The following is a 12,670-nucleotide window of genomic DNA, read 5'->3' on the forward strand; positions in this document are numbered from 1 at the left end:
GTGAGAAGAACGAGAAGCAGATATACCCAGTCCGCTGCCCGTGTCTTCCGGGGACCAGCCTATCTGGCTGCCACGCCTGAATGTTTGCAACCGCGGCAGAGCTAGGCAGGCGCAATTGTGCAGCAATGCAAACTGCATAACCTGGCCAAATTTCACGGGTGTACAAGAAACCACGGGGGATTTACAAGGAGATGTTCACCCGGAACCGCCGGAGGCCTGCCGGCACCAAGATTCCGGAATTCTTCCAAAGAAGCCTTGAAAGCAGTGAAACGCTCCTATGTTGCAATAACTAAGAACCTCATTCTGAGTGTTCCCGGCAGAGGTCATTCTGCTGAACACAATCGTGGACTAATTAGAGCCAGATGTAGGCAGTGCCGTCCATAGTGCTGGATGGACAGTGGTGGCGTGCCCAACAACTGAGCTCTAGTTCTCAACACTTTCACAAAGTGCCATAAGTTGAGGTTCAGCTTACTGCTCCGGTTGAGTAGAGTGTAGCTGTCAAAGCTGGAATCAGTAGCACTCAGGTGAGAAGAACGAGAAGCAGATATACCCAGTCCGCTGGCCGTGTCCTACGGGGACCAGCCTATCTGGCTGCCACGCCTGAATGTTTGCAACCGCGGCAGAGCTAGGCAGGCGCAATTGTGCAGCAATGCAAACTGCATAACCTGGCCAAATTTCACAGGTGTACAAGAAACCACGGGGGATTTACAAGCAGATGTTCACCCTGAACAGCCGGAGGCCTGCGGGCAGCAAGATTCCGGAAATCTTCCAAAGAAGCCTTGAAAGCAGTGGAAAGCTCCTCTGTTGCAATAACTCAGAACCTTATTCTGAGTGTTCCCGGCAGAGGTCATTCGGCTGAACACAACCGTGGACTAATTAGAGCCAGATGTAGGCAGTGCCGTCCATAGTGCGGGATGGACAGTGGTGGCTTGCCCAACATCTCAGCTCTAGTTCTCAACACTTTCACAAAGTGCCATAAGTTGAGTTTCAGCTTACTGCTCCGGTTGAGTAGAGTGTAGCTGTCAAAGCTGGAATCAGTAGGACTCAGGTGAGAAGAACGAGAAGCAGATATACCCAGTCCGCTGTCCGTGTCCTACGGGGACCAGCCTATCTGGCTGCCAAGCCTGAATGATTGCAACCGTGGCAGAGCTAGGCAGGCCCAATCGTGCAGCAATGCAAACTGCATAACCTGGCCAAATTTCAGGGGTGTACAAGAAACCACGGGGGATTTACAAGGAGATGTTCACCCGGAACATCCGGAGGCCTGCCCGCAGCAAGATTCCGGAATTCTTCCTAAGAAGCCTTGAAAGCAGTGAAACGCTCCTATGTTGCAATACCTCAGAACCTCATTCTGAGTGTTCCCGGCAGAGGTCATTCGGCTGAACACAACCGTGGACTAATTAGAGCCAGATGTAGGCAGTGCCGTCCATAGTGCTGGATGGACAGTGGTGGCGTGCCCAACAACTGAGCTCTAGTTCTCAACACTTTCACAAAGTGCCATAAGTTGAGGTTCAACTTACTGCTCCGGTTGAGTAGAGTGTAGCCGTCAAAGCTGGAATCAGTAGCACTCAGGTGAGAAGAACGAGAAGCAGGTATACCCAGTCCGCTGGCCGTGTCTCCAGGGGACCAGCCTATCTGGCTGCTACTCCTGAATGATTGCAACCACGGCAGAGCTAGGCAGGCGCAATTGTGCAGCAATGCAAACTGCATAACCTGCCCAAATTTCACGGGTGTACAAGAAACCACGGGGGATTTACAAGCAGATGTTCACCCGGAACTGCCGGAGGCCTGCCGGCAGCAAGATTCCGGAATGCTTCCTAAGAAGCCTTGAAAGCAGTGAAACGCTCCTATGTTGCAATAACTCAGAACCTCATTCTGAGTGTTAACGGCAGAAGTCATTCAGCTGAACACAACCGTGGACCAATTAGAGCCAGATGTAGGCAGTGCCGTCCACAGTGCTGGATGGACAGTGGTGGCGTGCCCAACAACTGAACTCTAGTTCTCAACACTTTCACAAAGTGCCATAAGTTGAGGTTTAGCTTACTGCTCTGGTTGAGTAGAGTGTAGCTGTCAAAGCTGGAATCAGTAGGAATCAGGTAAGAAGAACGAAAAGCAGATATACCCAGTTCGCTGGCAGTGTCCTACGGGGACCAGCCTATCTGGCTGCCACGCCTGAATGTTTGCAACCGCGGCAGAGCTAGGCAGGCGCAATTGTGCAGCAATGCAAACTGCATAACCTGGCCAAATTTCACGGGTGTACAAGAAACCACGTGGGATTTACAAGCAGATGTTCACCCAGAACAGCCGGAGGCCTGCCGCCAGCAAGATTCCGGAATTCTTCCAAAGTAGCCTTGAAAGCAGTGAAAAGCTCCTATGTTGCAATATCTCAGAATCTTATTCTGAGTGTTCCCGGCTGAGGTCATTCAGCTGAACACAACCGTGGACTAATTAGAGCCAGATGTAGGCAGTGCCGTCCATAGTGCTGGATGGACAGTGGTGGCGTGCCCAACAACTGAGCTCTAGTTCTCAACTCTTTCACAAAGTGCCATAAGTTGAGGTTCAGCTTACTGCTCCGGTTGAGTAGAGTGTAGCTGTCAAAGCTGGAATCAGTAGCACTCAGGTGAGAAGAACGAGAAGCAGATATACCCAGTCCGCTGGCCGTGTCCTACCGGGACCAGCCAATCTATCTGCCACGCCTGAATGTTTGCAACCGCGGCAGAGCTAGGCAGGCGCAATTGTGCAGCAATGCAAACTGCATAACCTGGCGAAATTTCACGGGTGTACAAGAAACCACGGGGGATTTACAAGGAGATGTTCACCCGGAACAGCCGGAGGCATGCCGACAGCAAGATTCCGGAAATCTTCCAAAGAAGCCTTGAAAGCAGTGAAAAGCTCCTATGTTGCAATAACTCAGAACCTCATTCTGAGTGTTCCTGGCAGAGGTCATTCGGCTGAACACAACCGTGGACTAATTAGAGCCAGATGTAGGCAGTGCCGTCCTGAGTGCTGGATGGACAGTGGTGGCGTGCCCAACAACTGAGCTCTAGTTTCAACACTTTCACAAAGTGCCATAAGTTGAGGTTCAGCTTACTGCTCCGGTTGAGTAGAGTGTAGCTGTCAAAGCTGGAATCAGTAGCACTCAGGTGAGAAGAACGAGAAGCAGATATACACAGTCCGCTGTCCGTGTCCTACGGGTACCAGACTATCTGGCTGCCATGCCAGAATGTTTGCAACCGCGGCAGAGCTAGGCAGGTGCAATTGTGCAGCAATGCAAACCGCATAACCTGGCCAAATTTCACGGGTGTACAAGAAACCACGGGGGATTTACAAGGAGATGTTCACCCGGAACCGCCGGAGGCCTGCCGGCAGCAAGATTCCGGAATTCTTCCAAGGAAGCCTTGAAAGCAGTGAAACGCTCCTATGTTGCAATAACTCAGAAACTTATTCTGAGTGTTCACCGCAGAGGTCATTCGGCTGAACACAACCGTGGACTAATTAGAGCCAGAAGTAGGCAGTGCCGTCCATAGTGCTAGATGGACAGTGGTGGCGTGCCCAACAACTCAGCTCTAGTTCTCAACACTTTCACAAAGTGCCATAAGTTGAGGTTCAGCTTACTGCTCCGGTTGAGTAGAGTGTAGCTGTCAAAGCTGGAATCAGTAGCACTCAGGTGAGAAGAACGAGAAGCAGATATACCCAGTCCGCTGGCCCTGTCCTACGGGGACCAGCCTATCTGGCTGCCACGCCTGAATGTTTGCAACCCCGGCAGAGCTAGGCAGGCGCAATTGTGCAGCAATGCAAACTGCATGACCTGGCCAAATTTCACGGGTGTACAAGTAACCACGGGGGATTTACAAGCAGATGTTCACCCGGAACCGCCGGAGGCCTGCCGGCAGCAAGATTCCGGAATTCTTCCTAAGAAGCCTTGAAAGCAGTGAAACGCTCCTATGTTGCAATACCTCAGAACCTCATTCTGAGTGTTCCCGGCAGAGGTCATTCGGCTGAACACAACCGTGGACTAATTAGAGCCAGATGTAGGCAGTGCCGTCCATACTGCTGGTTGGACAGTGGTGGCGTGCCCAACAAGTGAGCTCTAGTTCTCAACACTTTCACAAAGTGCCATAAGTTGAGGTTCAGTTTACTGCTCCGGTTGAGTAGAGTGTAGCTTTCAGAGCTGGAATCAGTAGCACTCAGGTGAGAAGAAGGGGAAGGAGATATACCCAGTCCGCTGGCCGTGTCTTCCGGGGACCAGCCTATCTGGCTGCCACGCCTGAATGTTTGCAACCGCGGCAGAGCTAGGCAGGCGCAATTGTGCAGCAATGCAAACTGCATAACCTGGCCAAATTTCACGGGTGTACAAGAAACCACGGGGGATTTACAAGGAGATGTTCACCCGGAACCGCCGGAGGCCTGCCGGCAGCAAGATTCCGGAATTCTTCCTAAGAAGCCTTGAAAGCAATGAAACGCACCCATGTTGCCATAACTCAGAACCTCTTTCTTTGTGTTCCAGGCACAGGTCATTCAGCTGAACACAACCGTGGACTAATTAGAGCCAGATGTAGGCAGTGCCGTCCATAGTGCTGGATGGACAGTGGTGGCGTGCCCAACAACTGAGCTCTAGTTCTCAACATTTTCACAAAGTGCCATAAGTTGAGGTTCAGTTTATTGCTCCGGTTGAGTAGAGTGTAGCCCTCAAAGCTGGAATCAGTAGCACTCAGGTGAGAAGAACGAGAAGCAGATATACCCAGTCCGCTGGCCGTGTCTTCCTGGGACCAGCCTATCTGGCTGCCACGCCTGAATGTTTGCAACCGCGGCAGAGCTAGGCAGGCGCAATTGTGCAGCAATGCAAACTGCATAACCTGGGCAAATTTCACGGGTGTACAAGAAACCACGGGGTATTTACAAGGAGATGTTCACCCGGAACCGCCGGAGGCCTGCCGGCAGCAAGATTCCGGAATTCTTCCTAGGAAGCCTTGAAAGCAGTGAAACCCTCCTATGTTGCAATAACTCAGAACCTCATTCTGAGTGTTCCCGGCAGAGGTCATTCAGCTGAACACAACCGTGGACTAATTAGAGCCAGATGTAGGCAGTGCCGTCCATAGTGCTGGCTGGACAGTGGTGGCGTGCACAACTGAGCTCTAGTTCTCAACACTTTCACAAAGTGCCATAAGTTGAGGTTCAGTTTACTGCTCCGTTTGAGTAGAGTGTAGCCGTCAAAGCTGGAATCAGTAGCACTCAGGTGAGCAAAACGAGAAGCAGATATACCCAGTCCGCTGGCCGTGTCTCCAGGGGACCAGCCTATCTGGCTGCTACTCCTGAATGATTGCAACCGCGGCAGAGCTAGGCAGGCGCAATTGTGCAGCAATGCAAACTGCATAACCTGGCCAAATTTCACGGGTGTACAAGAAACCACGGGGGATTTACAAGGAGATGTTCACCCGGAACTGCCGGAGGCCTGCCGGCAGCAAGATTCCGGAATTCTTCCTAAGAAGCCTTGAAAGCAGTGAAACGCTCCTATGTTGCAATACCTCAGAACCTCATTCTGAGTGTTAACGGCAGAAGTCATTCAGCTGAACACAACCGTGGACCAATTAGAGCCAGATGTAGGCAGTGCCGTCCACAGTACTGGATGGACAGTGGTGGCGTGCCCAACATCTGACCTCTAGTTCTCAACACTTTCACAAAGTGCCATAAGTTGAGGTTTAGCTTACTGCTCCGGTTGACTAGAGTGTAGCTGTCAAAGCTGGAATCAGTAGGAATCAGGTGAGAAGAACGAAAAGCAGATATACCCAGTTCGCTGGCAGTGTCCTACGGGGACCAGCCTATCTGGCTGCCACGCCTGAATGTTTGCAACCGCGGCAGAGCTAGGCAGGCGCAATTGTGCAGCAATGCAAACTGCATAACCTGGCCAAATTTCACGGATGTACAAGAAACCACGTGGGATTTACAAGCAGATGTTCACCCGGAACCGCCGGAGGCCTGCCGGCAGCAAGATTCCGGAATTCTTCCTAAGACGCCTTGAAAGCAGTGAAACGCTCCTATGTTGCAATAACTCAGAACCTCATTCTGACTTTTCCCGGCAGAAGTCATTTGGATTAACACAACCGTGGACTAATTAGAGCCAGATGTAGGCAGTGCCGTCCATAGTGCTGGATGGACAGTGGTGGCGTGCCCAACAACTGAGCTCTAGTTCTCAACACTTTCACAAAGTGCCATAAGTTGAGGTTCAGCTTACTGCTCCGTTTGAGTAGAGTGTAGCCGTCAAAGCTGGAATCAGTAGCACTCAGGTGAGAAGAACGAGAAGCAGATATAAGCAGTCCGCTGGCCGTGTCCTACAGGGACTAGCCTATCTGGCTGCCACGCCTGAATGTTTGTAACCGCGACAGAGCTAGGCAGGCGCAATTGTGCAGCAATGCAAACTGCATAACCTGGCCAAATTTCACGGGTGTACAAGAAACCATGGGGGATTTACAAGGAGATGTTCACCCGGAACCGCCGGAGGCCTGCCGGGAGCAAGATTCCGGAATTCTTCCTAAGAAGCCTTGAAAGCAGTGAAACGCCCCTATGTTGCAATAACTCAGAACCTCATTCTGAGTGTTCCCGGCAGAGGTCATTCAGCTGAACACAACCGTGGACTAATTAGAGCCAGATGTAGGCAGTGCCGTCCATAGTGCTGGATGGACAGTGGTGGCGTGCCCAACAACTGAGCTCTAGTTCTCAACACTTTCACAAAGTGCCATAAGTTGAGGTTCAATTTACTGCTCCGTTTGAGTAGAGTGTAGCCGTCAAAGCTGGAATCAGTAGCACTCAGGTGAGAAGAACGGGAAGCAGATATACCCAGTCCGCTGGCCTTGTCCTACTGGCACCAGCCTATCTGGCTGCCACGCCTGAATGTTTGCAACCGCGGCAGAGCTAGGCAGGCGCAATTGTGCAGCAATGCAAACTGCATAACCTGGCCAAATTTCACGGGTGTACAAGAAACCACGGGGGATTTACAAGGAGATGTTCACCCGGAACCGCCTGAGGCCTGCCGGCAGCAAGATTCCGGAATTCTTCCTAAGAAGCCTTGAAAGCAGTGAAACGCCCCTATGTTGCCATAACTCAGAACCTCATTCTGAGTGTTCCTGGCAGAATCATTCGGCTGAACACAACCGTGGACTAATTAGAGCTAGATGCAGGCAGTGCCGTCCATAGAGCTGGGTGGACAGTGGTGGCGTGCCCTACAACTGAGCTCTAGTTCTCAACACTTTCACAAAGTGCCATAAGTTGAGGTTCAGCTTACTGCTCCGGTTGAGTAGAGTGTAGCCATCAAAGCTGGAATCAGTCGCATTCAGGTGAGAAGAAGGGGAAGGAGATATACCCAGTCCGCCGGCCGTTTCCTAAGAAGACCAGCCTATCTGGCTGCCACGCCTGAATGTTTGCAACCGCGGCAGAGCTAGGCAGGCGCAATTGTGCAGCAATGCAAACTGCATAACCTGGCCAAATTTCTCGGGTGTACAAGAAACCACGGGGGATTTACAAGCAGATGTTCACCCGGAACCGCCGGAGGCCTACCGCAAGCAAGATTCCGGAATTCTTCCTAAGAAGCCTTGAAAGCAGTGAAACGCCCCTATGTTAAAATACCTCAGAACCTCATTCTGAGTGTTCCCGGCAGAGGTCATTCAGCTGAACACAACCGTGGACTAATTAGAGCCAGATGTAGGCAGTGCCGTCCATAGTGCTGGATGGACAGTGGTGGCGTGCCCAACAACTGAGCTCTAGTTCTCAACACTTTCACAAAGTGCCATAAGTTGAGGTTCAATTTACTGCTCCGTTTGTGTAGAGTGTAGCCGTCAAAGCTGGAATCAGTAGCACTCAGGTGAGAAGAACGAGAAGCAGATATACCCAGTCCGCTGGCAGTGTCCTAACGGGGACCAGCCTATCTGGCTGCCACGCCTGAATGTTTGCAACCGCGGCAGAGCTAGGCAGGCGCAATTGTGCAGCAATGCAAACTGCATAACCTGGCCAAATTTCACGGGTGTACAAGAAACCACGGAGGATTTACAAGGAGATGTTCACCCGGAACCACCGGAGGCCGGTCGGCAACAAGATTCCGGAATTCTTCCTAAGAAGCCTTGAAAGCAGTGAAACGCTCCTATGTTACAATAACTCAGAACCTCATTCTGACTGTTCCCGGCAGAGGTCATTCAGCTGAATACAACCGTGGACTAATTAGATCAAAATATAGGCAGTATCGTCAATAGTGCTGGATGGACAGTGGTGGCGTGCCCAACAACTGAGCTCTAGTTCTCAACACTTTCACAAAGTGCCATAAGTTGAGGTTCAGCTTACTGCTCCGGTTGAGTAGCGTGTAGATGTCAAAGCTGGAATCTGTAGCACTCAGGTGAGAAGAACGAGAAGCAGATATACCCAGCACGCTGGCTGTGTCCTACGGGGACCAGCCTATCTGGCTGCCACGCCTGAATGTTTGCAACCGCGGCAGAGCTAGGCAGGCGCCATTGTGCAGCAATGCAAACTGCATAACCTGGCCAAATTTCACGGGTGTACAAGAAACAACGGGGGATTTACAAGCAGATGTTCACCCGGAACCGCCGGAGGCCTGCCGGCACCAAGATTCCGGAATTCTTCCAAAGAAACCTTGAAAGCAGTGAAACGCTCCTACGTTGTAATACCTCAGAACCTCATTCTGAGTGTTCCCGGCAGAGGTCATTCGGCTGAACACAACCGTGGACTAATTAGAGCCAGATGTAGGCAGTGCCGTCCATAGTGCTGGATGGACAGTGGTGGCGTGCCCAACAACTGAGCTCTAGTTCTCAACACTTTCACAAAGTGCCATAAGTTGAGGTTCAGCTTACTGCTCCGGTTGAGTAGAGTGTAGCTGTCAAAGCTGGAATCAGTAGCACTCAGGTGAGAAGAACGAGAAGCAGATATACCCAGTCTGCTGGCCGTGTCCTACGGGGTCCAGCCTATCTGGCTGCCAAGCTTGAATGTTTGCAACCGTGGCAGAGCTAGACAGGCCCAATCGTGCAGCAATGCAAACTGCATAACCTGGCCAAATTTCACGGGTGTACAAGAAACCACGGGGGATTTACAAGCAGATGTTCACCCGGAACCGCCGGAGGCCTGCCGGCAGCAAGATTCCGGAATTCTTCCTAAGAAGCCTTGAAAGCAATGAAACGCTCCCATGTTGCAATAACTCAGAACCTCTTTATGAGTGTTCACGGCGGAGGTCATTCAGCTGAATACAACCGTGGACTAATTAGATCAAGATATAGGCAGTATCGTCAATAGTGCTGGATGGACAATGGTGTCGTGCCCAACAACTGAGCTCTAGTTCTCAACACTTTCACAAAGTGCCATAAGTTGAGGTTCAGCTTACTGCTCCGGTTGAGTAGAGTGTAGCTGTCAAAGCTGGAATCAGTAGCACTCAGGTGAGAAGAACGAGAAGCAGATATACCCAGTCCGCTGGCCGTGTCTTCTGGGGACCAGCCTATCTGGCTGCCACAACTGAATGTTTGGAACGGCGGCAGAGCTAGGCAGGCGCAATTGTGCAGCAATGCAAACTGCATAACCTGCCCAAATTTCACGGGTGTACAAGAAACCTCGGGGGATTTACAAGGAGATGTTCACCAGGAACCGCCGGAGGCCTGTCGGCAGCAAGACTACGGAATTCTTCCTAAGAAGCCTTGAAAGCAATGAAACGCTCCCATGTTGCAATAACTCAGAACCTCTTTCTGAGTGTTCCCGGCAGAGGTCATTCAGCTGAACACAACCGTGGACTAATTAGATCAAGATACAGGCAGTATAGTCCATAGTGCTGGATGGACAGTGTTGGCGTGCCCAACAACTGAGCTTTAGTTCTCAACACTTTCACAAAGTGCCATAAGTTGAGGTTCAGCTTACTGCTCCGGTTGAGTAGAGTGTAGCTGTCAAAGCTGGAATCAGTAGCACTCAGGTGAGAAGAACAAGAAGCAGATATACCCAGTCCGCTGGCCGTGTCCTACGGGGACCAGTCTATCTGGCTGCCACGCCTGAATGTTTGCAACCGCGGCAGAGCTAGGCAGGCGCAATTGTGCAGCAATGCAAACTGCATAACCTGGCCAAATTTCACGGGTGTACAAGAAACCACGGGGGATTTACAAGGAGATGTTCACCCGGAACAGCCGGAGGCATGCCGAAAGCAAGATTCCGGAAATCTTCCAAAGAAGCCTTGAAAGCAGTGAAAAGCTCCTATGTTGCAATAACTCAGAACCTCATTCTGAGTGTTTCTGGCAGAGGTCATTCGGCTGAACACAACCGTGGACTAATTAGAGCCAGATGTAGGCAGTGCCGTCCATAGTGCTGGATGGACAGTGGTGGCGTGCCCAACAACTGAGCTCTAGTTTCAACACTTTCACAAAGTGCCATAAGTTGAGGTTCAGCTTACTGCTCCGGTTGAGTAGAGTGTAGCTGTCAAAGCTGGAATCAGTAGCACTCAGGTGAGAAGAACGAGAAGCAGATATACCCAGTCCGCTGTCCGTGTCCTACGGGTACCAGACTATCTGGCTGCCATGCCAGAATGTTTGCCACCGCGGCAGAGCTAGGCAGGCGCAATTGTGCAGCAATGCAAACCGCATAACCTGGCCAAATTTCACGGGTGTACAAGAAACCACGGGGGATTTACAAGCAGATGTTCACCCGGAACCGCCGGAGGCCTGCCGGCAGCAAGATTCCGGAATTCTTCCAAGGAAGCCTTGAAAGCAGTGAAACGCTCCTATGTTGCAATAACTCAGAAACTTATTCTGAGTGTTCACCGCAGAGGTCATTCGGCTGAACACAACCGTGGACTAATTAGAGCCAGAAGTAGGAAGTGCCGTCCATAGTGCTGGATGGACAGTGGTGGCGTGCCCAACAACTGAGCTCTAGTTCTCAACACTTTCACAAAGTGCCATAAGTTGAGGTTCAGCTTACTGCTCCGGTTGAGTAGAGTGTAGCTGTCAAAGCTGGAATCAGTAGCACTCAGGTGAGAAGAACGAGAAGCAGATATACCCAGTCCGCTGGCCGTGTTTTCCGGGGACCAGCCTATCTGGCTGCCACGCCTGAATGTTTGCAACCGCGGCAGAGCTAGGCAGGCGCAATTGTGCAGCAATGCAAACTGCATGACCTGGCCAAATTTCACGGGTGTACAAGTAACCACGGGGGATTTACAAGCAGATGTTCACCCGGAACCGCCGGAGGCCTGCCGGCAGCAAGATTCCGGAATTCTTCCTAAGAAGCCTTGAAAGCAGTGAAACGCTCCTATGTTGCAATACCTCAGAACCTCATTCTGAGTGTTCCCGGCAGAGGTCATTCGGCTGAACACAACCGTGGACTAATTAGAGCCAGATGTAGGCAGTGCCGTCCATAGTGCTGGTTGGACAGTGGTGGCATGCCCAACAAGTGAGCTCTAGTTCTCAACACTTTCACAAAGTGCCATAAGTTGAGGTTCAGTTTACTGCTCCGGTTGAGTAGAGTGTAGCTTTCAGAGCTGGAATCAGTAGCACTCAGGTGAGAAGAAGGGGAAGGAGATAGACCCAGTCCGCTGGCCGTGTCTTCCGGCGACCAGCCTATCTGGCTGCCACGCCTGAATGTTTGCAACCGCGGCAGAGCTAGGCAGGCGCAATTGTGCAGCAATGCAAACTGCATAACCTGGCCAAATTTCACGGGTGTACAAGAAACCACGGGGGATTTACAAGGAGATGTTCACCCGGAACCGCCGGAGGCCTGCCGGCAGCAAGATTCCGGAATTCTTCCTAAGAAGCCTTGAAAGCAATGAAACGCACCCATGTTGCCATAACTCAGAACCTCTTTCTTTGTGTTCCAGGCACAGGTCATTCAGCTGAACACAACCGTGGACTAATTAGAGCCAGATGTAGGCAGTGCCGTCCATAGTGCTGGATGGAGAGTGGTGGCTTGCCCAACAACTGAGCTCTAGTTCTCAACATTTTCACAAAGTGCCATAAGTTGAGGTTCAGTTTATTGCTCCGGTTGAGTAGAGTGTAGCCCTCAAAGCTGGAATCAGTAGCACTCAGGTGAGAAGAACGAGAAGCAGATATACCCAGTCCGCTGGCCGTGTCTTCCTTGGACCAGCCTATCTGGCTGCCACGCCTGAATGTTTGCAACCGCGGCAGAGCTAGGCAGGCGCAATTGTGCAGCAATGCAAACTGCATAACCTGGGCAAATTTCACGGGTGTACAAGAAAAAACGGGGTATTTACAAGGAGACGTTCACCCGGAACCGCCGGAGGCCTGCCGGCAGCAAGATTCCTGAATTCTTCCTAGGAAGCCTTGAAAGCAGTGAAACCCTCCTATGTTGCAATAACTCAGAACCTCATTCTGACTGTTCCCGGCAGAGGTCATTCAGCTGAACACAACCGTGGACTAATTAGAGCCAGATGTAGGCAGTGCCGTCCATAGTGCTGGATGGACAGTGGTAGCGTGCACAACTGAGCTCTAGTTCTCAACACTTTCACAAAGTGCCATAAGTTGAGGTTCAGTTTACTGCTCCGTTTGAGTAGAGTGTAGCCGTCAAAGCTGGAATCAGTAGCACTCAGGTGAGCAAAACGAGAAGCAGATATACCCAGTCCGCTGGCCGTGTCTCCAGGGGACCAGCCTATCTGGCTGCTACTCCTGAATGATTGCAACCGCGGCAGAGC

Source organism: Dipodomys merriami, unplaced genomic scaffold (assembly GCF_024711535.1).
Source record: "Dipodomys merriami isolate MVZ:Mamm:240054 unplaced genomic scaffold, mDipMer1.0.p SCAF_9, whole genome shotgun sequence".
Taxonomy (NCBI): Eukaryota; Metazoa; Chordata; class Mammalia; order Rodentia; family Heteromyidae; genus Dipodomys; species Dipodomys merriami.